Source organism: Pagrus pagrus (genome assembly GCF_965226575.1).
Source record: "Pagrus pagrus genome assembly, chromosome: 3".
Classification (NCBI taxonomy): domain Eukaryota; kingdom Metazoa; phylum Chordata; class Actinopteri; order Spariformes; family Sparidae; genus Pagrus; species Pagrus pagrus.
This window is the reverse complement of record NC_140187.1, coordinates 35469969-35495182: the sequence shown is the minus strand read 5'-3', so window position 1 is coordinate 35495182 and position 25214 is coordinate 35469969. Positions and strand designations below refer to the sequence as shown.

The 25214-nt window shown below is 39.5% G+C and overlaps 1 long non-coding RNA gene across 5 annotated transcripts in view; it reads left to right on the top strand.

Annotated features, from left to right (window-relative positions):
• Positions 1–23232, top strand: part of LOC311254739 — a 55263-nt gene extending 32031 nt beyond the window's left edge. Inside the window, exons 1-8 of one of the 5 annotated variants that reach the window (XR_014622277.1) lie at positions 6992–7031; positions 7564–7601; positions 8120–8145; positions 9463–10871; positions 19906–19967; positions 20069–20266; positions 20345–20448; positions 20536–23232. This is a non-coding gene — a long non-coding RNA (uncharacterized lncRNA). Of the gene's footprint in view, positions 1–6991; positions 7032–7563; positions 7602–8119; positions 8146–9462; positions 20267–20344; positions 20449–20535 lie in introns of those variants that run through there. The other 4 variants (XR_014622278.1, XR_014622279.1, XR_014622280.1 and 1 more) reach the window with 4 other exon arrangements.
• Positions 23233–25214: the final 1982 nt, after the last annotated feature.

The following is a 25214-nucleotide window of genomic DNA, read 5'->3' as shown; positions in this document are numbered from 1 at the left end:
GCGATGCAGTACCTTAAACTGGATGAGGCCATGTCGGGCACAGATTGTTCCTGCAAATTCTTGACTATTCATTCTCATAGTTTTATGCATGTTTTGTGGATTAGGCAAGTGTTTTCCAGCACATTCAGCAGATTTTGCAAAATCACTTCAGCAATCAGCATTCACACTGTATTTTCGCAGGAAATACAATTTTTCTAGTTAGTGTGAATGCTGACACAGCATTCACACTATTGTTCTTCTGGAATTTATTAAAGTTATTATAATTATTATTATTCCTGATTCCGTACGTTTTTTGGCTCGCTTCTCCTCCTACAAATTTTGAGCTACACAAACCATTCAACTATCAAAATGTGCAGCTCGTTAAGGACATGATGGCGTGTATTTTTCTTTTCTCTATATTTTATACTTTTGGAAATATTCAGCTTTTTCTGCAAAATTCTCCCTATTCATCCTTATGGGGAATTTCTCAAATTTCGCTCTGCTACTACTTCAGCATACTTTCAGCTATAGAAACCGTTCAACTATCAAAATGTTCAGCTATTTATGCTCTTTCAGCCTTGTGCTTTTCAGCTTTTTAGCTTTTCAACTTTTTCAAATATTCAGCTTTTTCAAAACTAAAACCAAAATTTTTTCCCATTCATCCTTATGGGGATTTTCTCACATTTCATTCTGCTACTGCTTCAGCATACGTTCAGCTATAGAAACCGTTCAACTATCAAAATGTTCAGCTTTTTAAGCTCTTTCAGCCTTGTACTTTTCAGCTTTTTAACTTTTCAACCTTTTCAAATATTCAGCTTTTTCAAAAAAAAATTTAATATGGAAGCAAATGGGAAAATCTTCAAATCCTCCTCAAAACTCATGGACTTTCAACCTCTTCTGCTCCCTCATACTTTGAGCTAGAGACACCATTCCAACTTTAAAATAGTCACAAGACCTTGAACTATTGAACTTGTTTTTCAAAATTTTAAAATCTTTTATGGTTTTGAAATTATCACAGTTTTAGTTTGAAGGAGTTTTAGCTCCTCTTCTGGGTTTATAATGGGTGTGTATTGCGTGAGCTAGAGTGGGTGACATCATCGCTAGAGTGGAGAGCAGCTGCAAAAACTTTAGAAAAAACTCTCTTCAGCTTGATTTGGGTCCCACAGCTTTTACTTCACATAGACAATATATACATAGAAATGTAGGAAATCTTGTTGGCTTTCATATGATCATCTTATTTCAGATGTGCGACTTAAACTTTTGGCTGTAGAAGCCCTCGAGCGACAAGCACTCCAGCAACTCCCCCATAAGGCGCAATGTTAATTTTGAGCCTAAATTTCTGGAGTGGAGCAGACGGTACCGGTTTTGTCTCTCGCTCTTGTGCCCTCATTTTTCACTCTACTGAAATAAAAAACACATCACATGGTTCAGCAATGTCTCCTGTTACTCACTGTATACATATTTTGGCCATAACCATTACACTTTTTCCTAAACCTGTAGCTGTTCGGGAGGTGTTTTCCCATTCATTCTTATGGGGACATTTTCAACTTTGGTTCTGCTACTGCTCCAGCATCTGTGCAGCTACAGAAACTGTTTGGCTGTCAAACTGTTCAGCTTTTCAACCTTTTCATCCTTTTCAAATATTCAGCTTTCTGCCTTTTCAGCTTTTTCAAGTATTCAGCTTCATGTTCAGCTAGAGAAACTGTTCAGCTATCAAAATGTTCAGCTTTTCTGCCTTTTCAGCTTTTGAAAAAATCAGCTTTTCCTGCAAATTCTTTTTTTTTTTTATAATATTTTTTATTGGTTTTTTCAAAAAAAGTTTAACAGCACAAAGAGAAAAAAAAATAGACATGGTAACAATAAAAGAAACAACAACAAAACAAAAACAAACAAAACAAAAAGAAAACGGACAAACATTTACATATTGCAGTTGCGTAAAATGAAAAAGATTAGTACATTATGATGGGCCATGTGGCAAATGTATACATGATGTTAAGTAGTAGAGGTCCATTACATCTAGGGTGCATTAAGAAAAGAGGAGAATTAAAGCTTATTTCTAATGTAGTCCATGAATGGCTTCCAAATGTTCTCAAAGTTATCCGAGGAGCCACTTACTGTGTACCTCAACTTTTCAAGTTTAAGGAGCTGTATGATTTCCCTCAGCCACTGAGTCCAGCTCGGTGGCTGAGGATTTTTCCAATTAAGAAGGATCAGTTTCCGCGCCAACAACGTGACAAATTTTGTAATTTTCAATTTGGTTCCAGAAAGATTTTTATAGTTCTCTCTCACTACTCCAAAAATGGCTAATACAGGATCTGGTTGAACCACCATTTTGAAAACTTCTGATAGGGTGTTGAAAATCGAGCTCCAATAGGTGTGTAAATGAGGACAGAGCCAGAAAGAGTGTGCCAGAGAGCCTGGTGAGAGCCCACATCTATCACACAATGGGTCCACATTTGGGAACATTCTCGAGAGTCTAACCTTGGAAAAGTGAAGGCGATGCAGTACCTTAAACTGGATGAGGCCATGTCGGGCACAGATTGTTCCTGCAAATTCTTGACTATTCATTCTCATAGTTTTATGCATGTTTTGTGGATTAGGCAAGTGTTTTCCAGCACATTCAGCAGATTTTGCAAAATCACTTCAGCAATCAGCATTCACACTGTATTTTCGCAGGAAATACAATTTTTCTAGTTAGTGTGAATGCTTCAAAGCATTCACACTATTGTTCTTCTGGAATTTATTATTATTATTATTATTATTCTTCTTCCGTACGTTTTTCGGCTCTCTTCTACTCCTTCAAATTTTGTGCTACAGAAACCATTCAACTATCAAAATGTTCAGCTCATTAAGGACATGATGGCGTGTCAATTTGGCATTTCTATCTACTATACTTTTGGAAATATTCAGCTTCTTCTGCAAAATTTTTCCCATTCATCCTTATGGGGAATTTCTCAAATTTCGCTCTGCTACTACTTCAGCATACTTTCAGCTATAGAAACCGTTCAACTATCAAAATGTTCAGCTATTAATGCTCTTTCAGCCTTGTGCTTTTCAGCTTTTTAGCTTTTCAACTTTTTCAAATATTCAGCTTTTTCAAAACTAAAACCAAAAATTTTTCCCATTCATCCTTATGAGGATTTTCTCAAATTTCATTCTACTACTACTTCAGCATACGTTCAGCTATAGAAACCGTTCAACTATCAAAATGTTCAGCTTTTTAAGCTCTTTCAGCCTTGTGCTGTTCAGCTTTTTAGCTTTTCAACTTTTTCAAATATTCAGCTTTTTCAAAAAAAAATTTAACATGGAAACAAATGGGAAAATCCTCAAATCCTCCTCAAAACTCATCCACTTTCAACCTCTTCTGCTCCCTCATACTTTGAGCCAGAGACACCATTCCAACTTTAAAATATTCACAAGACCTTGAACTATTGATTTGACTATCAAATTTTTAAAATCTTTTACGGTTTTGAAATTATCACAGTTTTAGTTTTAAGGATTTTTAGCTCCTCTTCTGGGTTTATAATGGGTGTGTATTGCGTGAGCTAGAGTGCGGAACATCACCGCTAGAGTGGAGAGCAGCTGGAAAAACTTTAGAAAAAACTCTCTTCAGCTTGATTTGGGTCCCACAGCTTTTACTTCACATAGACAATATATACATAGAAATGTAGGAAATCTTGTTGGCTTTCATATGATCATCTTATTTCAGATGTAGGACTTAAACTTTTGGCTGTGGAAGCCCTTGAGCGGCAAGCACTCCAGCAACTCCCCCATAAGGCGCAGTGTTAACTTTGAGCCTAAATCTCTGGAGTGGAGCAGACGGTACCGGTTTTGTCTCTCGCTCTTGTGCCCTCATTTTTCACTCTACAGAAATAAAAAAGACATCACATGGTTCAGCAATGTCTCCTGTTACTCACTGTATACATATTTTGGCCATAACCATTACACTTTTTTCTAAACCTGCAGGTGTTTGGGAGGTGTTTTCCCATTCATTCTTATGGGGACATTTTCACCTTTGGTTCTGCTACTGCTCCAGCATATGTGCAGCTACAGAAACTGTTTGGCTGTCAGACTGTTCAGCTTTTTAAGCTCTTTCAACCTATTACTTTCAGCTTTTCAACCTTTTCAGCTTTTCAACCTTTTCAGCTTTTTCAAATATTCAGCTTTATGTTCAGCTATAGAAACTCTTCAACTATCAAAATGTTCAGCTTTTTAACCTTTTCAGCCTTTTCAAGTATTCAGCTTCATGTTTAGCTAGAGAACCTCTTCAACTATCAAAATGTTCAGCCTTTTAAGCTCTTTCAGCCTATTACTTTCAGCTTTTCAACCTTTTCAGCTTTTTCAACCTTTTCAGCTTTTCAACCTTTTCAGCTTTTTCAAATATTCAGCTTTATGTTCAGCTATAGAAACCATTCAACTATCAAAATCTTCAGCTTTTTAAGCTCTTTCAACCTATTACTTTTCAGCCTTTCTGCCTTTTCAGCTTTTGAAAAAATCAGCTTTTTCTGCAAATTCTTGACTATTCATTCTCATAGTTTTATGCATGTTTTGTGGATGAGGCAAGTGTTTTCCAGCACTACGTTCAGCAGATTTTGCAAAATCACTTCAGCAATCAGCATTCACACTGTATTTTCGCAGGAAATACAATTTTTCTAGTTATTATTATATCTTCCGGGTCAGAAAGTTTGGCCCTTAACTCCTTCAACATTTTTCAACGTATTCACTCCATTCAAAAACCAAAATATTCATCTCAATTGGGAATCGACCGCGTCTATTTTTCTCATTCATATCATTCATAATTTCCGAGATATTCAGCGTTTTCCGGCCATTTTTTCCCATTCAAGCAGATTACGGAATGTTCAAAAAATCTCAAATTTCACACTTTTTCAAGCATTTTCAAAACTCATCTAGTCATTCACACTTCAAGATAGAAACTCCATTCAAACTCTGAAATGTTCCACTATTTGTCTACTTTCAATCTTGTATTCATCTTTCTCACAGCATTCATACATTTTGCACAGTCGCAGTTCAAACATCGGTAACGTTTCAGATTTTTGCATTGGTGTGTATTGGGTGGATCACACTTTTTCAAGCATTTTCAAAGCTCAGCTAATCATTCACACTTCCAGATAGAAACTCCATTCAAACTTTGAAATATTCAACTATGTGTCTACATTCAAGCCTGTATTCATCTTTCTCACAGCATTCATACTTTTTGCACAGTCGCAGTTCAAACATCGGTAACTTTTCAGGCACTTTCAGATTTTTGCATTGGTGTGTATGGGGTGGAATGTTGAGAGCCAGAGTGGAGGAGCCAACTGACAGAGTGGGGAGCACCTCAAAAAAATTCAGAAAATCTCGTCTTCAACTCGCGCTTGCATCCACAATTTTCACTCCAGCAGAAAAATAACCACATCAGCTTGTAGGAAAATCCGTGTCGGTCGCTAGAGTGGTTCTCTGGAGCCAATCGGACAAAAACTCTTGGCTCAGTGGGCGTTTAACTGAAAGCAACACCGACCAACTGCCGCATCAAGTCCCATGTAATTGATAGGAAAAAAATCTGGAGGCAGGCAAACACATCCACTTTTCTGAACTGCTCCAGAAGACACATTTTTGACCACACACACACAAAAATTTCACAAAATGTTGACAAGACTCTCATAGTTTCGACCATATCATTATTTGAGTGATAGCAGTTACTGTTTTGGAGGGAGAAGCATGTTAATGTGAGGCAAACCTCAGCAGAAATCACTATTAAATCAACTCCCACAGTCCGTTGCCGCGACCACCCTGGTTACCGTCACTGTGGCAACCGAGATAGAGAGACAGATTTATCAATGAGTCAGTTTACTACACCCAGTGTATTACAGACTATATTTCCCAACATTTCAACTATATTTAACTATTATCTTTTCATTCATTCAAGCCAGAATCTCCATCTAAATATTGAAATGTTCCCAATCACTGACACATTGACATTTATTTAACGTTTCAGTCCCATTCAGAGTATTTGATCCATTCTCACTGTAACATCTCTTCATACTCCTGTTTGGCTCACAGCTTGTATTCTATTTTTAATCCTTCATTCTCACCCAACTATTAGGAAGCTTCATTGTCTTCAGACGAGACTAAATTCAAGCCACCAATTCAGTTTGGCCTTAGCTTTTCAACAAACCCTAAATTATTTCACAGTTTTTAGATATTCTGGACATTATTCAAAGTTTTCAAAGCCAGCAGTCCGCATTTGGCGTCAGCTCTTCAAAAACCTTAAAATATTCAACATATTTCATATATTCTGGACATTATTCAAAGTTTTCAACACCAGCAATCCGCATTTGGCGTCAGCTTGTCAACAGGGTGCATTCACAACCGCAAGTTCTTCAGGACTTGCCTTCTCTAGTTTTAATCATGTTTTTTTTTTTTTAAGTTTACGGATAACTTGATGGTAACGTTGCTAGCATAACCGCTAACGCTAACCCAGTTAACTGACGAGCGCGTGAAGGAGTTATGAAAGGAGAGCCGACGTCAGTTAGCTGCAGTTAATAGCAGAGGCCCAGGGTATTTGGCTAAGACAACCAACAGCCAACGTACTAACAGCAGTTTTCAGTTCAGAGCATTGTCCCATTTTATTTTAATCATGTTTTTTTGTTGTTTTTTTTTTTTCAGTTTACAGATAACTTTTCATTTAGTTTTAAATCTGTTTCTATGTGGCTGGCTAATTTGTTGTCGGTTGTGCAAGTTATAAACCAAAGGCTACAGCTTTTTGTCACAAGTAGCCTTAATTTGAGTGACAAAAAAGTAGGATGATAATATACTGTATTATTACTATTACTACTATTATATCATACTATTATAGGTAGCTGCCTCTCTGCAGACACTACTCTGATGCCCAACTACTATTTGATTGGTTACATGAGTAATGACCATAAATTCAAATGAGCTGTGACACTGGTTTTCTGAAGTTAACTGAAACTCTCATTTTCTTTCTCTCTCCCCCCCAAACCACTGACCCTCCTTGTGTTCCTGCTGATGTCCTGTACTGACTCTGCAGTGTGAGTATAAACACACACACACACACACACACAGACACTATGTTTGTCATGACTGTCACTTAACTGATATGTGAGTCGTTTTGTAGTTCAGAATGACTTCCCATCCATATAATCTTTGTTGACAGGAATTACATCCATACATTGAACATTCAGTACCCAGAAAATAATAATCAAACAATGTGATCTCAATTGAAATAAGATGAGACCTGCTGGTTCTCTGAGAACAAACTAAACATCTCTGTCTGACTTCCACACGCTTTCTGGCGGCCCAACCACACTGTAGTCTTGCTCAATGTCCTGTCCAAGTTGCAATAAACATGATAGATCATATGACACCAAGCACATCCAGTTTTGCCACAAAATCGTGTGTGTGCGCGCGTGTGTGCATGTAACTCCAACCCAAACTAACAGAATGGAGAAGCAGCGTGACCTTAATACCAACAAAATGATAATTTCAAGTATACACAGAGCTGAGATGGAGAAGTATTTAGTCATGATTTGTAGTTAAACTAATATATGTTTCCTTTCTTAGATATAGAGGACATTGACCGAAGCCTGAGTTTTTGCCTGGTAAGTATGAAAGCTGCAACTGCCTACATAAATTGACAGTAACACAGTTTAGTATCTCAAACTGTTTAGTCTTGTTTGGAATCACACGATTTATATATTTTGTGATTTCTTTATTGTTATATGTCTCAAAATAAAAAAAATTGGGCAAGTTACTTTAAATTAATAGTTACAGTTGCTTCTCTTAAAAGTAATTGAATTACTTTAGCAATTGCTGCATATAAGAATAATTAGTTACTCATAAAACAAACAGTTCTGTCTCTCACATACACACACAGCTCAGCACTGTATCGAAGGGCTGATTTTGTGGTGATGTCATTCATGACACAGACTGATTTTGGTGAAGCACAGGCAACATACACTGTGTAGAGTGTACCGAGCTCGCTGTACAGAGAGCTGAGATGGAGCAGTATTAAGGCCCTTAATTGAAATTAGTTGTGAGGTTGGTTTTCTTCAGTGAATTGAAAATCGCAATTTCTCTCTCTCCCTCACTCAACTGGACTTCGTTGGATTCCTCCCAGCCTGTGACTCCTGCAAACTCTGAAGCGTAAGAGCACACAGAGACATTATGTGGTTTTGAACTGATATTTCATGGGTTTACAATTTAGGATGAGTCCCCATTTAAATAAACTTAGTCGATGGGAATCACGTACACTCTTTATATAATCAATAATAAATTAAACACCCTGAAAAACAATTTGATCCGGATACATTTGAGATGTGACCCCCTGATTTTTTGAGAAGAAAGTAAACATCATATCTTTCTGTCTCCATACTTCTTCTGGCTGTCTCTAGCTGTATACTAGGTATTGGTATTGGTACATGGTATTTTCAGGCTGATTGTCAACACAAGCTAGATATATCTCCGCATTTTCTACACAGTGGGCTGAAATATCAGTTGTGACCAAAACCACATTTTATATGTCACAAGAACTTATTTAAACAGACTGTGACAAATCTACACAACATGTAAATTCAAATCTATAAATTAATTTAAAAAACTAGCAGGCCTGTAGGTTAAGGTTTGTTTTTTCACTGGTGCTACGTGCTGATCTGATTAGAGTTTTGCAGCACAAGACACAAAACCATATGTTAATAATTGTGTAATTGTATGAAGTCCATGATAGTTTGATCCATAACATTCTGTGTTGAGGGAGTTTATGTAATTTTGAAAAGAAAAAAATAGTATAGAAAAATGCAAACGTTCTTTTAAGTGTATTTAGTTATGAATTATTATTTATGGACATAGCATGGATAGAGAGAGAGAGAGAGACTTGATCAGCGTTTTTATGAAATGTTTGTATCATCTTTGCACTGCATTTTTATAAACACATTTGTAGCTTGCATCCAGGCACTGTCTCTCTGTCACACTCGCTCACAAATGAGCACACAGACACTCACCTGACTCAGACAAACAGTTGTGCCTCTCAGACACACACAGCTCAGCACTGTGGCTGGGCTGCTACTGCGGTAATGTCATTCATGGCACAGATTTTGGCCATGCATGGGCAAATATACACTATATCAGGGTTGGCACTCTGTAGTGACTTGACCATAAGCACACACTTTCTAAACCTATTGGCTACAGCAGCTGCTTCAACACACTCTTGGGAAATTGTAATGGAATAAATGAGACCTCAAGACAAGCCTTGCTGAATTGATGCATTTCATGACTACTGGTTTTCACATTTCAAATGAATGTATGGGAATCCCTGCTGGCCGATAATTTATCAGTATGATTTATTATGTGCATCCCTAATGTTTTTACATCATGTTCATGTTTAGCTCAGGGTAGAAGCTACTTGAGTTTTTTCCCTTATATTCCAACAGAAGTGTAATTGATCTTTCCCATTTTGTCTTACAGGTGCCTTGCTGATTTTCTATCTGTTGCCTGGATCCTGCGAGTCTCTACACTTGCACGCTCTCTCTCCCTTTCTGTACCAATCAGAGTCCAGTTCCTGATTGTTATTGGCTCTCTATCTTTGACTGGAAAGCTGCGAGTCTCTACACTTGCACGCTCTCTCTCCCTTTCTGTACCAATCAGAGTCCAGTTCCTGATTGTTATTGGCTCTCTATCTTTGACTGGAAACCTGCGAGTCTCTACACTTGCACGCTCTCTCTCCCTTTCTGTACCAATCAGAGTCAAGTTCCTGATTGTTATTGGCTCTCTATCTTTGACTGGAAAGCTGCGAGTCTCTACACTTGCACGCTCTCTCTCCCTTTCTGTACCAATCAGAGTCCAGTTCCTGATTGTTATTGGCTCTCTATCTTTGACTGGAAAGCTGCGAGTCTCTACACTTGCACGCTCTCTCTCCCTTTCTGTACCAATCAGAGTCCAGTTCCTGATTGTTATTGGCTCTCTATCTTTGACTGGAAACCTGCGAGTCTCTACACTTGCACGCTCTCTCTCCCTTTCTGTACCAATCAGAGTCCAGTTCCTGATTGTTATTGGCTCTCTATCTTTGACTGGAAACCTGCGAGTCTCTACACTTGCACGCTCTCTCTACCTTTCTGTACCAATCAGAGTCCAGTTCCTGATTGTTATTGGCTCTCTATCTTTGACTGGAACCCTGCAAGTCTCTACACTTGCACGCTATCTCTCCCTTTCCTGTCAAAATCATATTTGATATTTTGGCTTGACCTCATATTTTGGCTTGACCCGACATTTTGGCTTGACCCGACATTTTGGCTTGACCTCACATCTTGGCTTGACCCTGACTCACATTTTGACTTGACCCTGACTCACATCTAATTCTACTTCATCTTTAGTGTTTTATTGTTGTTTGTTTGCTGTTGTTTGAAGAAGCTGTGTTTGATTCTGATATTTAAATATAAACCTGAATACATTTCTTTGGTCTTATACATTAACTTTGTTAAGGAATAAGATTTGGATTGCTGTCACTGAAAACTATAGTACTAGCCTACAGCTATTCTCAGTTGAATACCACATTTGAGCATTAGTACATATCTCTTGATAGTGCTTTAAAGCATTGAATTAACACAACAAAATAAACTTCAGTTTTAGCTGAGCATACGTTAAGCCCATTTCTGCAAGCTAAAAAAAGGGTTTTTTTTTTATAAAAAATAATTTGTTTGAATCTACAACAATGCCTAGGAAAAGTAAGAAGTCTCAAGCTGTACGCATGCGCTGGCAGAGATCAGATGAGATGCACTGTGCTACAACAGCTGAACAGGAAGCATGTGTTGGTCCCCAGAGCAGTGGAGAAGTCATGACATCTGCAGCATCTCATGTGCCAAATGTCAACCAGGCAGGTAAATATGATGCATTGTGCTCACCACACATTTCTTATGCTGACGTTGTAAAGAGGACACTTCACAGCAATGGCCCAAGTGTAACAGCTACTTCAAATGCTAACCAGGTAAACCATTCAGGTGATGTGCCTTCGCCAAAAGTCTCTTATGCTGACATGGTAAAGAGAGGACGTCACAGTAATGATCCCATAGAAAAAGTTAGCTCCCATGCTGCAAGCTATTCAGGTGATATGCACAAGATCTCACATTCTGACATTGTAGAGGCAGACCTCAGTGTAGCAGGGCCATCCAATGCAGACTATGTGGACTTCGCAGAGCAGCCTTCTGAAAAACACGTCTGTGCATCACGCAGCCAGGCCTCTCTCAAATATGGCAAATTCAGGAACCAGCAGTGTACCTGTAACTCATTAACCTTTCTTGCATTTCTCTATGAGAATGAAAACATCACCAGAGCAGACCTTGACCTTGTTTTGGATAAAGGTAATGTGTTATATAAAGAAGCCAGGAAAAGGGTCCCTGAACACAGCCATTTGACTACTGATGAGCTACCTGATAAGGTTCGTACCCGCAGGCACAGACTTCATGCAGACATGAAAATACTTTCAAGATACGGGACATTTGGCGAACCTTTACCTGGAGCTGTAGATGACTATCTGGACCTGGAGGCAGGACTGAGCTGTTTGTTATCAGAGGTCCAATATGCACTGCTGCTGATGAGATCGTTGTGTATTGCAGTATTCAGAACCAAGTCAGGCAGATACGGTTTCTTTGATCCACACTCCAGAACAGCCAAAGGTTTGCCTTTACCCCTCGGTTCGGTCATGGCTGGTACAGCTGTCATGCTGACATTCCCACATCTCAGTGACATGATTGACAGGCTCATGAAGCAACACAAGATGATGGACATACATTCCTCCTGTACCTATGAGTTGAAGCCTGTGGAGTTTTACAATGTGAACACAGCAAACCTGAATAGAGCCGTGTCAGACACACAGAGTCCACCTACCACTCAGACTGCTACTCTATCAACTGCTGTGCTGGATGATGCGCTTCAGAAAGAGGCAAGCCTGAGTGCTCCAAGGTTAACCACTGTTGTTACTGATGTCTGCAATAACACTGTACATGGAGCATGCGCTGACATGGAAACGGAACCAGAGCCATTGAGCCAATTCACTTTGAATTCAGACACATCACATGATGCTCCTCAAAATGAATCAAAGTCTTCTGCTCCAATTATTGATACAATGGTGAGTGATAGTGCCTTACATGACATCGCTCATAAACTATCGAAACTTAGTAAGCAGGCAAAAAGAAAATATAAGAGGAGACTTTTGTGCTCTGGAAAGGTATCGCAAAGAAAGGAGAATCAAAAGAGGAAAGAAAAGGAAAAGTATGCTTCTGACAAAACATTCAGAGCAAAGAAAAAATCTTCTGCAAACAGGCAAAATTCTGATGAAGAACTCAGGCAAAGAAAACAAGCAAATTTCAGAAACTGTTATCGAAAAAAACCTGAATTACGTCAAAATAGAAGAAATAATATAACAACTGCATATAGAGAAAATCCTAAATTCAGGCAGAAACAAAAAGACTTCATAACAAACCAGTACAGAAACAATCCTGAATTCAGAGTAAAACAAAGAGGCTACATCACGAAAAAGTACAGACACAATCCTGAATTCAGAGAAAAACAAAGAGGCTACATAACAAACCAGTACAGACACAATCGTGAATTCAGAGAAAAACAAAGAGGCTACATAACAAACCAGTACAGACACAATCCTGAATTCAGAGAAAAACACAGACAACTAATGAGACAACGAATGCGAGAGAAGCGTAACAACAATCTTGCATTTAGGAGTATGCATAAGATGAGATGTGCAATGAGAATAACAAGGAAATACAGACAAATACAAAGGCAAGCACATGAGAGTGACAGAGAGGCTGAAAACCCCTTGATCAACGAGGCCATATCTGTTTTCAGATCACAAATAAAGGCTGGTCCCACATTTTGTTGCACAGTGTGTCATAAGGCTTCATTTCCAAACCAAGTTCAGCGCTGCATTAGGTCAAAGTATGTAACAAATCCAGATGTGGTTGAAGCATGCCTGACTGGAAAGTATGTTCATATTTGTGACGAAGGCTGCAGAAATCAACAGTGCAAAGTGCCTGATGAGAGAAAGACAGAGTGGATTTGTCACACATGCCATAGTCACCTTAAAAAAGGAGCCATGCCCAGCCTTGCTGTAGCTAACAACTTGGAGCTTACTGACATTCCACCTGAACTGTGTGATCTCAACATATTGGAAAGACATCTGATCGCCAAGTGCATAGCATTTGCAAAAATTATTCCTCTTCCTAAAGGACGACAGCAATGTATTCGAGGGAATGTTGTCTGTGTTCCATCTCAGATTGAGGAAACTGTTAACGCTCTGCCAAGACTGAGAAGTGAGTCTCAAGTACTGAGAGTAAAGCTAAAGAGGCGGTTGTGTTACAGAGGTCATCAGCTGTTCCAGACTGTTACCTGGTCTAAACTGGTGCAGGCACTGAATAAACTCAAGCACATTCACCCACAGTATAAGGACATTACTATCAGAGATGAGGCTGAGCTGTGTGACCCAACGCTTCCCGATGAGGAAGATGATGATGATTGTGATGATGTTAATGCGATCATGGAGGATGTTGATTATGATGAAGATGATTTAATGGAAATTGACATGTGTGAGAGAAATGCACTTTGTGAGGCAGAAAATGGTCCTGAAAATGAAGTGGACAACAATGACATGCTACTTTGTGATGACAGCCAACCAGAAGAGCAGAATGATGATCCAGAACAAGAAGGTGATATGCCAAATGGTGGTCTTGCTCTGGAGTCATGCCTTCAGCCACGTGATGTTTCAGAGGACATATTGTGCTTTAGTGAAGGAATCTACTCTGTTGCCCCTGCAGAAGGAAACAGTCCAGTCAGCTTTTTCAAAACACCCAAACTTGAGGCCATGGCTTTCCCTGTTCAGTTCCCCACTGGTCAAAATACACTAGATGAAGAGAGACTTATCAATATAACACCCAGTGGTTATTTCAAAAGCAGGCTTTTAGGTGTTGATGATCGCTTTGCCAGAGACACAAACTATTTGTTCTTTGCACAGTTTGTGAGTGAAATACACTTGGCCACGTCCAGCATGACAATTCAATTACGTAAGGGAAAACCTTTCACCAGAGATGGACGCAAAATAACATCAGGAATGTTGCGAGACAAACGAGAGGTTGAACGACTGGTGAGACATAAAGATGCAGTCAGATTCATGCAGCCGCTGAGAGGGACACCAGCCTATTGGGAGAAAACAACGAGAGATCTGTTTGCCATGATAAGACAGCTCGGAACTCCTACTTTCTTTTGTACGTTTTCTGCAGCAGAAATGCGTTGGCCCGAGGTGATTGAAGCAATAAAACGTCAGCAGGGTGAGGAAGTTGATTTTGATGAACTCGACTGGTCCACAAAGTGTGACATATTGCGAAGCAATCCTGTGACTACAATGCGCATGTTTGATAAGCGTGTTGAGGCCTTATACAGAGATTTGATCTTGTCGCCTGCACAACCCCTTGGCAAAGTTGTTGATTTCTTTTACCGAGTTGAGTTTCAGCACAGAGGAAGCCCGCACATACATTGCCTGCTATGGGTAGAAGGAGCTCCTGTTTTTGAAGAAGACTATGATCAAACTATCTGTGACTTTGTGAACAAATATATCACTGCACAGCTACCCGACCCAGTTACACAACCTGACCTGTACCAGAAAGTCACAGAAGTGCAGATGCACAGCAAAAACCACACACGGACATGTTTCAAAAGTGCTAGCTCTGGATGTCGTTTTGGTTTTCCCCAACCACCTTCCAGAGATACAATGATAACAAGACCTGGAGATAAAGATGATCCAGAAAAACTGGCAGAAGCGAAAGAAAAGCTCAGACCGCTGAACTTGCTGCTGAATGAACCTGAAACTGCCTCCCTGAGTTTAAACCAGCTCCTGGATCGATGTGATTTAACACTCAGCGAGTATGAGAATTGTCTGCACCTGATGAAACGATCAAATGCGGTGATACTAAGGCGTGACCCAAAAGACTGCTGGGTAAATCCATATAACGCAGCTCTACTTTCTGCCTGGGATGCAAATATTGATGTTCAGTTCATACTGAATTATTACAGTTTGATCAACTACATCTGCACATATATTTGCAAAAGTGAAAACTCTGTCAGTGAGTATCTCAAAACGCTAATTTTAAACTCCAACAGAGAAAATGTCAATGAGTGTGACGAAATGAGAGAAATCATGCAGGCCTATTCCAAAAAGAGAGAGGTCAGTGCCCAGGAGTGTGTCACCCGTGCATGTGGTATCAAAATGAAAAAGTGTTCACGTGGTGTCGTATTCATACCGACAGATGACAACCCAGTGAAAATGAGTCGCCCCATGTCAGACCTGCAAAACACAACATCAGAATGTGTAAATGTGTGGATGACATCTTTGACAGACAAGTACAAAGCCAGGCCTGAAACACTAGAGTTTGAGGAGATGTGTATGGCAGACTTTGCCTCAACTTGCAGACTTGTGTATGGCCAACAGACCAAAGGTAAAAAGGTTTTTCCTCTGCTGAATGAGATGGGATATGTTCAAAAGAGAGAAAACGATAAGCCCGCTGTCATCAGATTTCACCGCACATCGCAGGAGAAATATCCCGAGCAGTTTTATGGCACATTGCTGAAACTGTACGTTCCTTACCGATCAGACGATGAACTGAAGCCTTCTTTTTTACCCACATATGAGTCATTCTACAACCGTGGCCGTGTTGAACTACCAGGTGCTAACCGTCCAGAGTCCGTCAAACGCATTGTCAAACGAAACAGAGAAAAATATGAAAAAAACAGTGAAGAAATTGAGAGTGCAATTGAGGAGTTTGAAGAGAACAGAGGTGTGATTGATGAATGGTGTAATCTGGCACCTGAATCTGAACTAGTGAGGTTGGAGTGCATTGAAGAACTGGAAGCAAGAGCGCCAGATCATGAAAATGTACAGGAGGATGTCCCAGAATATGCAAAGCAGGCTAATGCTGTAACAGAAGCCAGAGCTATCAGAGAACCCCCTGCAGTTGACCCCACACTCTTACGTCAAATGTATCAGAATCTGAACCAGAAACAGACATGTGTGTTCCATGCAGTCAGAGACTGGTGCATAAAGCGTGTCTGTGGCCTTGATCCTGAGCAATTCTTCTTTTACATAAACGGTGGTGCTGGAACAGGAAAGTCACATCTCATCAAATGCATCTACTCAGAAGCATCTAAGATACTGTGCAAACTGCCGAGACGTGCTGAGGAGGCTGACATATCAAACCCCACTGTCCTGTTGACTGCTTTCACTGGAACCGCAGCCTTTAATATATCAGGTTCAACACTTCACTCTCTGCTCAAGCTGCCGAGAAGCCTAAAACCCCCATTTCAAGGACTTGGTAATGAACTGGATGAGGTCAGATCAGATCTGTTAAATGCTGAAATCATCATCATTGATGAAGTGTCCATGGTGTCAAAGCCACTTTTTGCATATGTGGATGCCAGACTGAAACAGATTAAAGGCTGTCAAAAACCATTTGGAGGTATGTCAGTAATCGCTGTTGGAGACTTCTATCAGCTACCACCAGTAAGACACAGTAAACCTCTCTGCGTCCAAGAGCCTTTACAAATAGACCTGTGGGGACATTTTAAGATGGTCACACTGACTGAGATCATGCGGCAGAAAGATGATGTGGTCTTTGCAGAGATGTTGAACAGGATCCGTGTGAAAAACAAGTCAGATGAGTTGTCTGAAGCAGACAGAGCTATGCTGTCACAAACCATCACTGAACCAGCACTTTGTCCGACTGATGCCCTGCACATTTTTGCAACAAACAAACAAGTCAATTCCCACAACTGTGCAACGTTAGCTCTGCTGCATTCTAATATCACTACCATTGATGCAGATGACTATAAAAAGGACCCACACAGTGGCAAAATGGCACGACAAGTCGAACCATTAAAAGGAGGCAAAAACGATTTACCAGATTCACTAAATGTTGCTGAAGGCGCACGTGCCATGCTCACCAGAAACATCGATGTCTCTCAGGGATTAGTGAATGGATCCTTTTGCACACTAGAAAGGATAATTACCTCTGAACAAAGTGGTTTTACACACGTCACTATGCTTGGGCTCAAGATGGATGATGAAACAGCCGGAATGCGTTACCGCAATAGAGCACCAGGTGGACCCGATAATCTTGTGTACATTGACAGAGCAGAGGAGGATATGAAACAGAAAAGAGTGGTACGCAGACAGTTTCCCATTAAACTTGCCTTTGCTTGCACAATACATAAGGTTCAAGGTATGACAAAGACATCAGCTGTAGTCTCACTGAAACAAATATTTGAACCTGGCATGGCTTATGTGGCTATCAGTAGAGTGACCTCTCTCAGTGGACTGTACATGCTGGATATAGACGAGAAAAAAATCTATGCAAACCAAGACGTCACTGCAGCCTTGGAGACCATGACACATGTCAACTTGGACAACATGATGCCTCTTTTCCATTTCAAACAAACATTGAGCAGACATGACACTCTGACCATTGTTCACCACAACACAGAAGGACTTCCATCACATGTGAATGACATCAAGAGCCATCATGAACTGTGTCTTGCAGATGTTCTGTGTCTCACAGAAACCCACCTACAAGGCTCCTTTGTTGCACACAGCCTCCATTTAGACGGCTACAATATGTTCAAGCGCAACAGACACATGTCGTACACAAATCTCCCACAAATGGCAAACAGAGGTGGTGGCGGAGTTGCCGTTTATGTGAAAAACCACTTTCAAGTGCGTGAAAAACAGTATCTACATAATGTGACTGATCTTGAGTTTGTGGCTCTGAAGGTTGAAGCCCCTGTGAGTGCACTGATTGCAGCCGTGTACAGACCTCCAGACTACAGCATTGCCTCATTCCTGTCAAACCTGGTAAGTCTTTTGGATTCACTGGAGATCATGGATTGCCACCCCATCATTGTCTGTGGCGATTTTAATGAGAATCTCTTATCTAACGGAAGTATGCCAATACTGGAGCTGTTTCGGTCTAGGGGATATGCCCAACTAATCACTGCTGCAACCACCGAGAAGAACACACTGCTGGACCTCATTTTCATCTCTCAGCCACGACGCTGTCTCAATTCAGGTGTCTTGAAAACGTACTACAGTTATCACAACCCTGTGTACTGTGTAATCTCCTGCAACAGTTCATAAAGGAAGACGGTAAGTCTTAACAACGACGATTTGTGACTAAACTAATATCTTTTCTTGGATTAAGGGATTAATAAAATTGTTTAATACCATTTTGTGTGGAAAAAGTATATGTTTTGCACAGTTAGATTTAAAACACAAAACTTAAACTGACAATGGTAAAATGGTTTACTGGTAAAAGTTTATATCACAATGATCATCATTTACTGAAAATGCAATGTACAAAATTTGACAGACCATGTAGTTATACAGACTTACAAAGCAAATAGTCAACAACTACTCAGAGTTGGGGTATCCTCTTTGCAGCCTGGCTTCACAACCTTGTCGGCTGCCTCAGTCTCTCTAAGACTGTGTGGGAGGGAGGGTGGACCAAGAGGATACACTGCTAAACACTTGATATGAATGTTGTAATGTGTCTAAGAGAAATTGACCTGCAATGTTGTTTGAATTACACACAACAAACTCTCCAATCTGGTTAAAAATTAAAACCTTGGCTGGTTAAAAATGCTTCACAGGATGGATACAAGTATAACAACATTTTAAAAACTTTGCTTTTTAAAAATGCTTCACAGATTACACAAGAATAAAATAGAATTAAGAACATGGCAACCATAGGAAATAGAATTAGAAATAAGAACTAATGAAGAACACACGGCAAAATAGCAGTTATAGATCAACTGTCAGAAATAATCAAAAAGGCTAAATTGTTTTACAGGCTAAAGGCTAAATTGTTTTACAGATAACTATGCAAGTATGTAATGGACCATATGCCCAGCACATTTTGGCCTGTGCATTTGTCAGGGTGGGTCTGGGTCAGTGTTGATAAATGCACAGGCCAAAACTATTTCAGCAGCTATATACAGCTGCCAACATTTACTGTAGCAAAAATACATCAGAAAGTATGTGTTTTCAATGTAACACATGCTTTCCAATGTACTTACACCTACCAGTTGAAACCCCACATTCCCACCAAATGTCCCACCACACTCTCTAGGAGGGTGGGTGGCCTTGCCAGATACTCTAAATTATGCAAGTTTACTGTCCCCCGGATGGGAGACACAGTGCTCCTCTGTGACGACACCTGCACACCTTGGTCCTATATTCTTCAACGGTCGCCCGCCACGACCGTCGCAACCGGGGCTCCTCCTGACTAAAACTACCTAACCAAAAGACTAAACTATAAAGGGAAAACAATAAGGACACGAAAACAGGACTACCAGGAACTCAAACCCAAATGAAAACAACAAAGCCTGGGCGCTCTAACAGGCCAAGGAACTGAAACCAAACGCAAATCAGGAAGACCACAAAAGACTGCGCGGCCAGCGCCACCTCCCTCCTCTGGCACCACACCTGCAAATGAGAGAGAGAGAGCCACCCTGCTTCTGCCTCCTTTTAACCTGCTCAGGTGATTGCCAGCACCTGAGCTCAGGCAGAGCAGGGCAGAGACAGAGGACACACACACCCACACAGCACTGACATTTGGCCACATGTAACAGTGAGGACCAACTCATGACCAGCAACACCATGGTGCCACAGACAAGGCAGTTGCCCCGGCTTAACTGTCAGTCGACAATGGACCCATTACTGCTGGATCACATAGAGACATGTGCTTCCCCTGTCAGTACAAATGTTTCTTCATAATTAAGCATAAGGTAGGCCATTAAGGGTTTATTTTTGAACAAATATCCTTGTGTGCACTTTGATAAAATTGTCTGTGTATCTAACAGTTTTTGTAGCTTCAGAGATTCAGAGAGCTAAACATGGATAGCAGGTAGAAAGCGGCAGTCAGGTAAAATGTCCCTCACGAGTAGCCACACTTTACTTCCGGGTCTTGATTGACCAGCTAACATAAGCCATGGCATGCTGATGTTGTCTCTCTCTGCTCCTTAGTGCGTAGCCGTGTGTGTCTGCAGTCCTGGTTGAGCTTGGTGCTGGTTTCTCCCCTCGTCTCCGCGACTGTGTCAGCGTGTGTGAGTCTACTCCGTCCTGGTCCAGCTTGGTGTCGGCTTCTCCCTGCTTCTCCACGACTGTGTCTGCGGGTCTGGTCCAGCTTGGTGTCAGCTCCTCCGTGACAAACGGTGTATGGAGGTAAAAGGTGGACTTTGTTTAATATTGTGTATTTAATTTTTTATAGTTGTTTGAATTGTTTGTTCTGTTTCGTTGCAGATTGCCACTGCACACATGCATAAGACATTCAGCCCTTCAAAAACCCCTGTGTGTGAAGTGGCTCTGAAGGGAAAATGGATTTCTGCCGTGCAGCAGTGTGCAAGGTAGTCGATTACTTTGTATGGTGCAACTCTTGTGTATGTTTAGTGTCATGGTCTTCCAATTATAAAGTTTCTGTTGTCTTTTCTCAGGGCGAGCTCCATTCCCCTGCCTCTCAGCGCCTCTGTGTTGGTGACGCTGTCCTCACCGGATAATAGGGAGCAGCAGTCCTTCCAGCCACTGAACATGTCAAAGGTCATGACTTCACTCACTTACATCTTTGCACTGACAGAGTGCTCCATTGACAGTTTTGATTTGTGGCAGCAATGAAAAGATTCAACAAACATGACAGAATCACTACTGAAGATTACACTAGTGACCCATGGACCATATAACCAAATCTGAAGTATAGGACACCAGTTTAGTCTGTTTTGTTAATAATAATATTTATCTTATATGATTCATGTTGAACGTTTTTTTTATTTTGCATTTCATGAAAATGTATGTTATTTTTTTTATTTTTCATTTCATCCTTTCCTTTCCATCGTTATCTGTTGGCTATTCAACAGATGACAGATAAAGGTGTAAATCATATCAATTACATCAGTCACCACATGCATCTGAACTTGCTACCCTGTAGGGGGGGCTATTAAAAAAAAAAAAATAGTAATCATTAGTGTGGGGTTTCTGAAAAGCCGTTATGGATAAGCCCAGTGCTGAGACTGTGCACAAAAAGCTGAGGGTATGGTCTTGAGAACATCCTAAACACATGGCTTGGATATACGCTTTGTCACGTGATTTGATTGGGGAAACAAACCTGGAGACCTGAAGTCACAAAAGTGACGCTCTGAGTGAGATGGACTAACACACAATTGAAATCACAGCGTTGACCCGACTGTCAGTCCAGGGCTACTGGAGCTTGAAGCCATAAACTAATGGGGCTAATTAGCCTGAGTCTAACTACGATGTGAAAAGCCTTTTATGGTAGGGCTGAACAATAATTGAAATCACTGAAATTACAATATCTTCAGGCATGTAAAATGGTGTCATTGCCCAATCCTGTCACCCAATATGTAACATCACTCTTTTTATCCCTCTTAAAAAAAGCAACAAATGAGCAAACAGAGAGGTTGAGTGAACAGTTACCTAAGAATGCATCTTGCCTGCACATGCCTGGTTCTACTGATTGTGATAATATATATTTTGTTGAGCCCTGCCTTAGAAAATATTTATTATATAAATATATATATAATATTTTCTATATACAGGTATTCTCTTATCTGTGTTTTTGTAATTTGTTTTATCTTTTTATTTATTTGCCAAAAGGAAACTTAATGATAGTCATATTTTTTTATCTAATTTTATTTTAAGTTTTATTTGTTTCTTTGAACTAAATTGTTGCCAAGGAGGAGTCAAACAATTCATAGGGATGAACCCAAACCCAATTTACTGTGCCTGGAACTAACAGTCTCAAAACATTTTCTTTTTAAATAGTCAAAGTTTGCTGAAAGGGTTTTAAAAAATCTCTTCCCTTTGCACATTAGTCGCCAGGGCAATTTCCACCAGCATGGTGCCGAAACATTTCCTTGTGGTTGTTCCAAGGTGCCTAGCTTTTAAGACATTTTTATTTGTTTACTGGTTACTTGCTAGAGGCACAGTGCATTTTGGTTTTTGCAAGGCCTGCTTTCATGTATTTTCTATTCTTTTATAAATTGTTCATTGGCTGCTGTTTGACAGAAAAACAGACAATATTTTTTAATTAATTTAAATAATTAACCAATCCCACTAATTATACAAAATGTCCCGAATTACACTTAAGTCCCAAATTAATTAGCTGGAGTTTTTTTCACATTTCTTTTTTTTTCTCTTAATTTTCTTCTTTGTTTTGTACTTTTTTCTTAATAAAGTCAAAGTTGACTGAGGGGCCTTCACAAAATCTCTGCTGTTAGTACATGCATTTGACAGTGGTATTCATACCATATTGCCATAAAATCCTTAAGAGTTAAACATTTCTATCAGATTTTCTGTCAATGCAACCTGTAAACTGTGATTTGCTGTTCTTTCTGTACATGCGACATCTATTGCATGACTGTCCGTCCTGGAAGAGGGATCCCTCCTCTGTGGCTCTTCCTGAGGTTTCTTCCATCTTCTTTTTTTTTTCCCTGTTAAAAGGGTTGTTTTTTTTATCAAGATGGCAAGTTTTTCCTCACTCGAATCGAGGGTCTAAGGACAGAGGATGTCGTTCACTGTACAGACTGTAAAGCCCATTGAGGCAATGTGATTGTGATTTTGGGCTATAGAAATAAGATTTGAGGTTCCTTCTGGTTGATCAAAGTGCCCCATGGTGTGGGATCTTAACTTGATAATGTTCAGTTCCATTAAATTCCTTTCAGGTCACTTGAGTTATGTTCATATCATTTAAGGTCATCAAATTCGGTTTAATCTGAATCATTAATTCTTTAATCATATTTGGGAAATAAAATATGCATAGGCAAACTATTCAATCACATTTTCACAATGTATTTCATTTTTTATGTTGATGTATGATTTACTATCAAATAATCTGTGTAGTAATTATTGTGCAATGAAGTCGTAATGCTCACATGGATAGATTTGAAATTATTTTGTAAATGTTTTTGAAATATGTTTTGATTCCTATTTGTGTATCTCATCAGGCTTGTTTGTATATTATGCTGTGGATTTCACTTCAAGTGCTTTATTACTGCTGATACTTCAGTTAAATCTTGAAATGCTCTTATTACTGTGTGAATAACAAACTGACACAAATGACCCTAATCCTGACACAATAATAATCAGATTAACGACAATTAAATTGTATTTGTAATGAAGTCTCTTGTCTCCTCATGATTTGGTAGAATAATGAGAGAAATACTTTGGTCCACAATGTCTTCCACAACTACAACTGCTACCTTTGCTACTGCTGCTGCTGCTGCTACTACTACTACTACTACTACTAACTTTACTAGTACAACTACTACTAATGTTAGTCCTCCTACTGCTGTGACCATTGCTACTACCTATATAGAGATTGGCTGTCAAAATATTCAGCTTTTGAAATATTCAGCCTTTTCTGCAAAATTTTGACCATTCATTTTTGTGGGTATTTTTTTAAAATTTCATTCTGCTACTGCTTTGGCTAACATTCAGCTAGAGAAACTGTTCAACTATCAAAATCTTCAGCTTCGTTTTCAGCTAGAGGAACAGTTCAACTATCAAAATCTTCAGCTTTATGTTCAGCTATAGAAACCATTCAACTATCAAAATCTTCAGCTTCATGTTCAGCTAGAGAAACTGTTCAACTATCAAAACATTCAGCTTTATGTTCAGCTATAGAAACCGTTCAACTATCAAAATGTCCAGCTTTTTAAGCTCTTTCAACCTATTACTTTTCAGCCTTTCTTCCTTTTCAGCTTTTGAAAAAATCAGCTTTTTCTGCAAATTCTTGACTATTCATTCTCATAGTTTTATGCATTTTTTTATACATTAGGCAAGCGTTTTCCAGCACATTCAGCAGACTTTGCAAAATCACTTCAGCCGTCAGCATTCACACTGTATTTTCGCAGGAAATACAATTTTTCTAGTTATTATTATTCCTGATTCCGTACGTTTTTTGGCTCGTTTCTCCTCCTACAAATTTTGAGCTACACAAACCATTCAACTATCAAAATGTGCAGCTCGTTAAGGACATGATGGCGTGTATTTTTCTTTTCTCTATATTTTATACTTTTGGAAATATTCAGCTTTTTCTGCAAAATTCTCCCCATTCATCCTTATGGGGAATTTCTCAAATTTCGCTCTGCTACTACTTCAGCATACTTTCAGCTATAGAAACCGTTCAACTATCAAAATGTTCAGCTATTTATGCTCTTTCAGCCTTGTGCTTTTCAGCTTTTTAGCTTTTCAACTTTTTCAAATATTCAGCTTTTTCAAAACTAAAACCCAAATTTTTTCCCATTCATCCTTATGGGGATTTTTTCAAATTTCATTCTGCTACTACTTCAGCATACATTCAGCTATAGAAACCGTTCAACTATCAAAATGTTCAGCTTTTTAAGCTCTTTCAGCCTTATACTTTTCAGCTTTTTAGCTTTTCAACTTTTTCAAATATTCAGCTTTTTCAAAAAAAAATTTAACATGGAAACAAATGGGAAAATCTTCAAATCCTCCTCAAAACTCATGGACTTTCAACCTCTTCTGCTCCCTCATACTTTGAGCTAGATACACCGTTCCAACTTTAAAATATTCACAAGACCTTGAACTATTGGGCATGTGTTTAGTTTTTGAAAATCTTTTACAGTTTTGAAAAAATCACAGTTTTAGTGTGAAGGATTTTTAGCTCGTCTTCTGGGTTTATAATGGGTGTGTATTGCGTGAGCTAGAGTGGGTGACATCATCGCTAGAGTGGAGAGCAGCTGCAAAAACTTTAGAAAAAACTCTCTTCAGCTTGATTTGGGTCCCACAGCTTTTACTTCACATAGACAATATATACATAGAAATGTAGGAAATCTTGTTGGCTTTCATATGACTATCTTATTTCAGATGTGCGACTTAAACTTTTGGCTGTGGAAGCCCTAGAGTGACAAGAACTCCAGCAACTCCGCCATAAGCCGCAGTGTTAACTTTGAGCCTAAATCTCTGGAGTGGACCAGACGGTACCGGTTTTGTTTCTCGCTCTTGTGCCCTCATTTTTCACTCTACAGAAATAAAAAATACATCACATGGTTCAGCAATGTCTCCTGTTACGCACTGTATACATATTTTGGCCATAACCATTACACTTTTTTCTAAACCTGCAGGTGTTTGGGAGGTG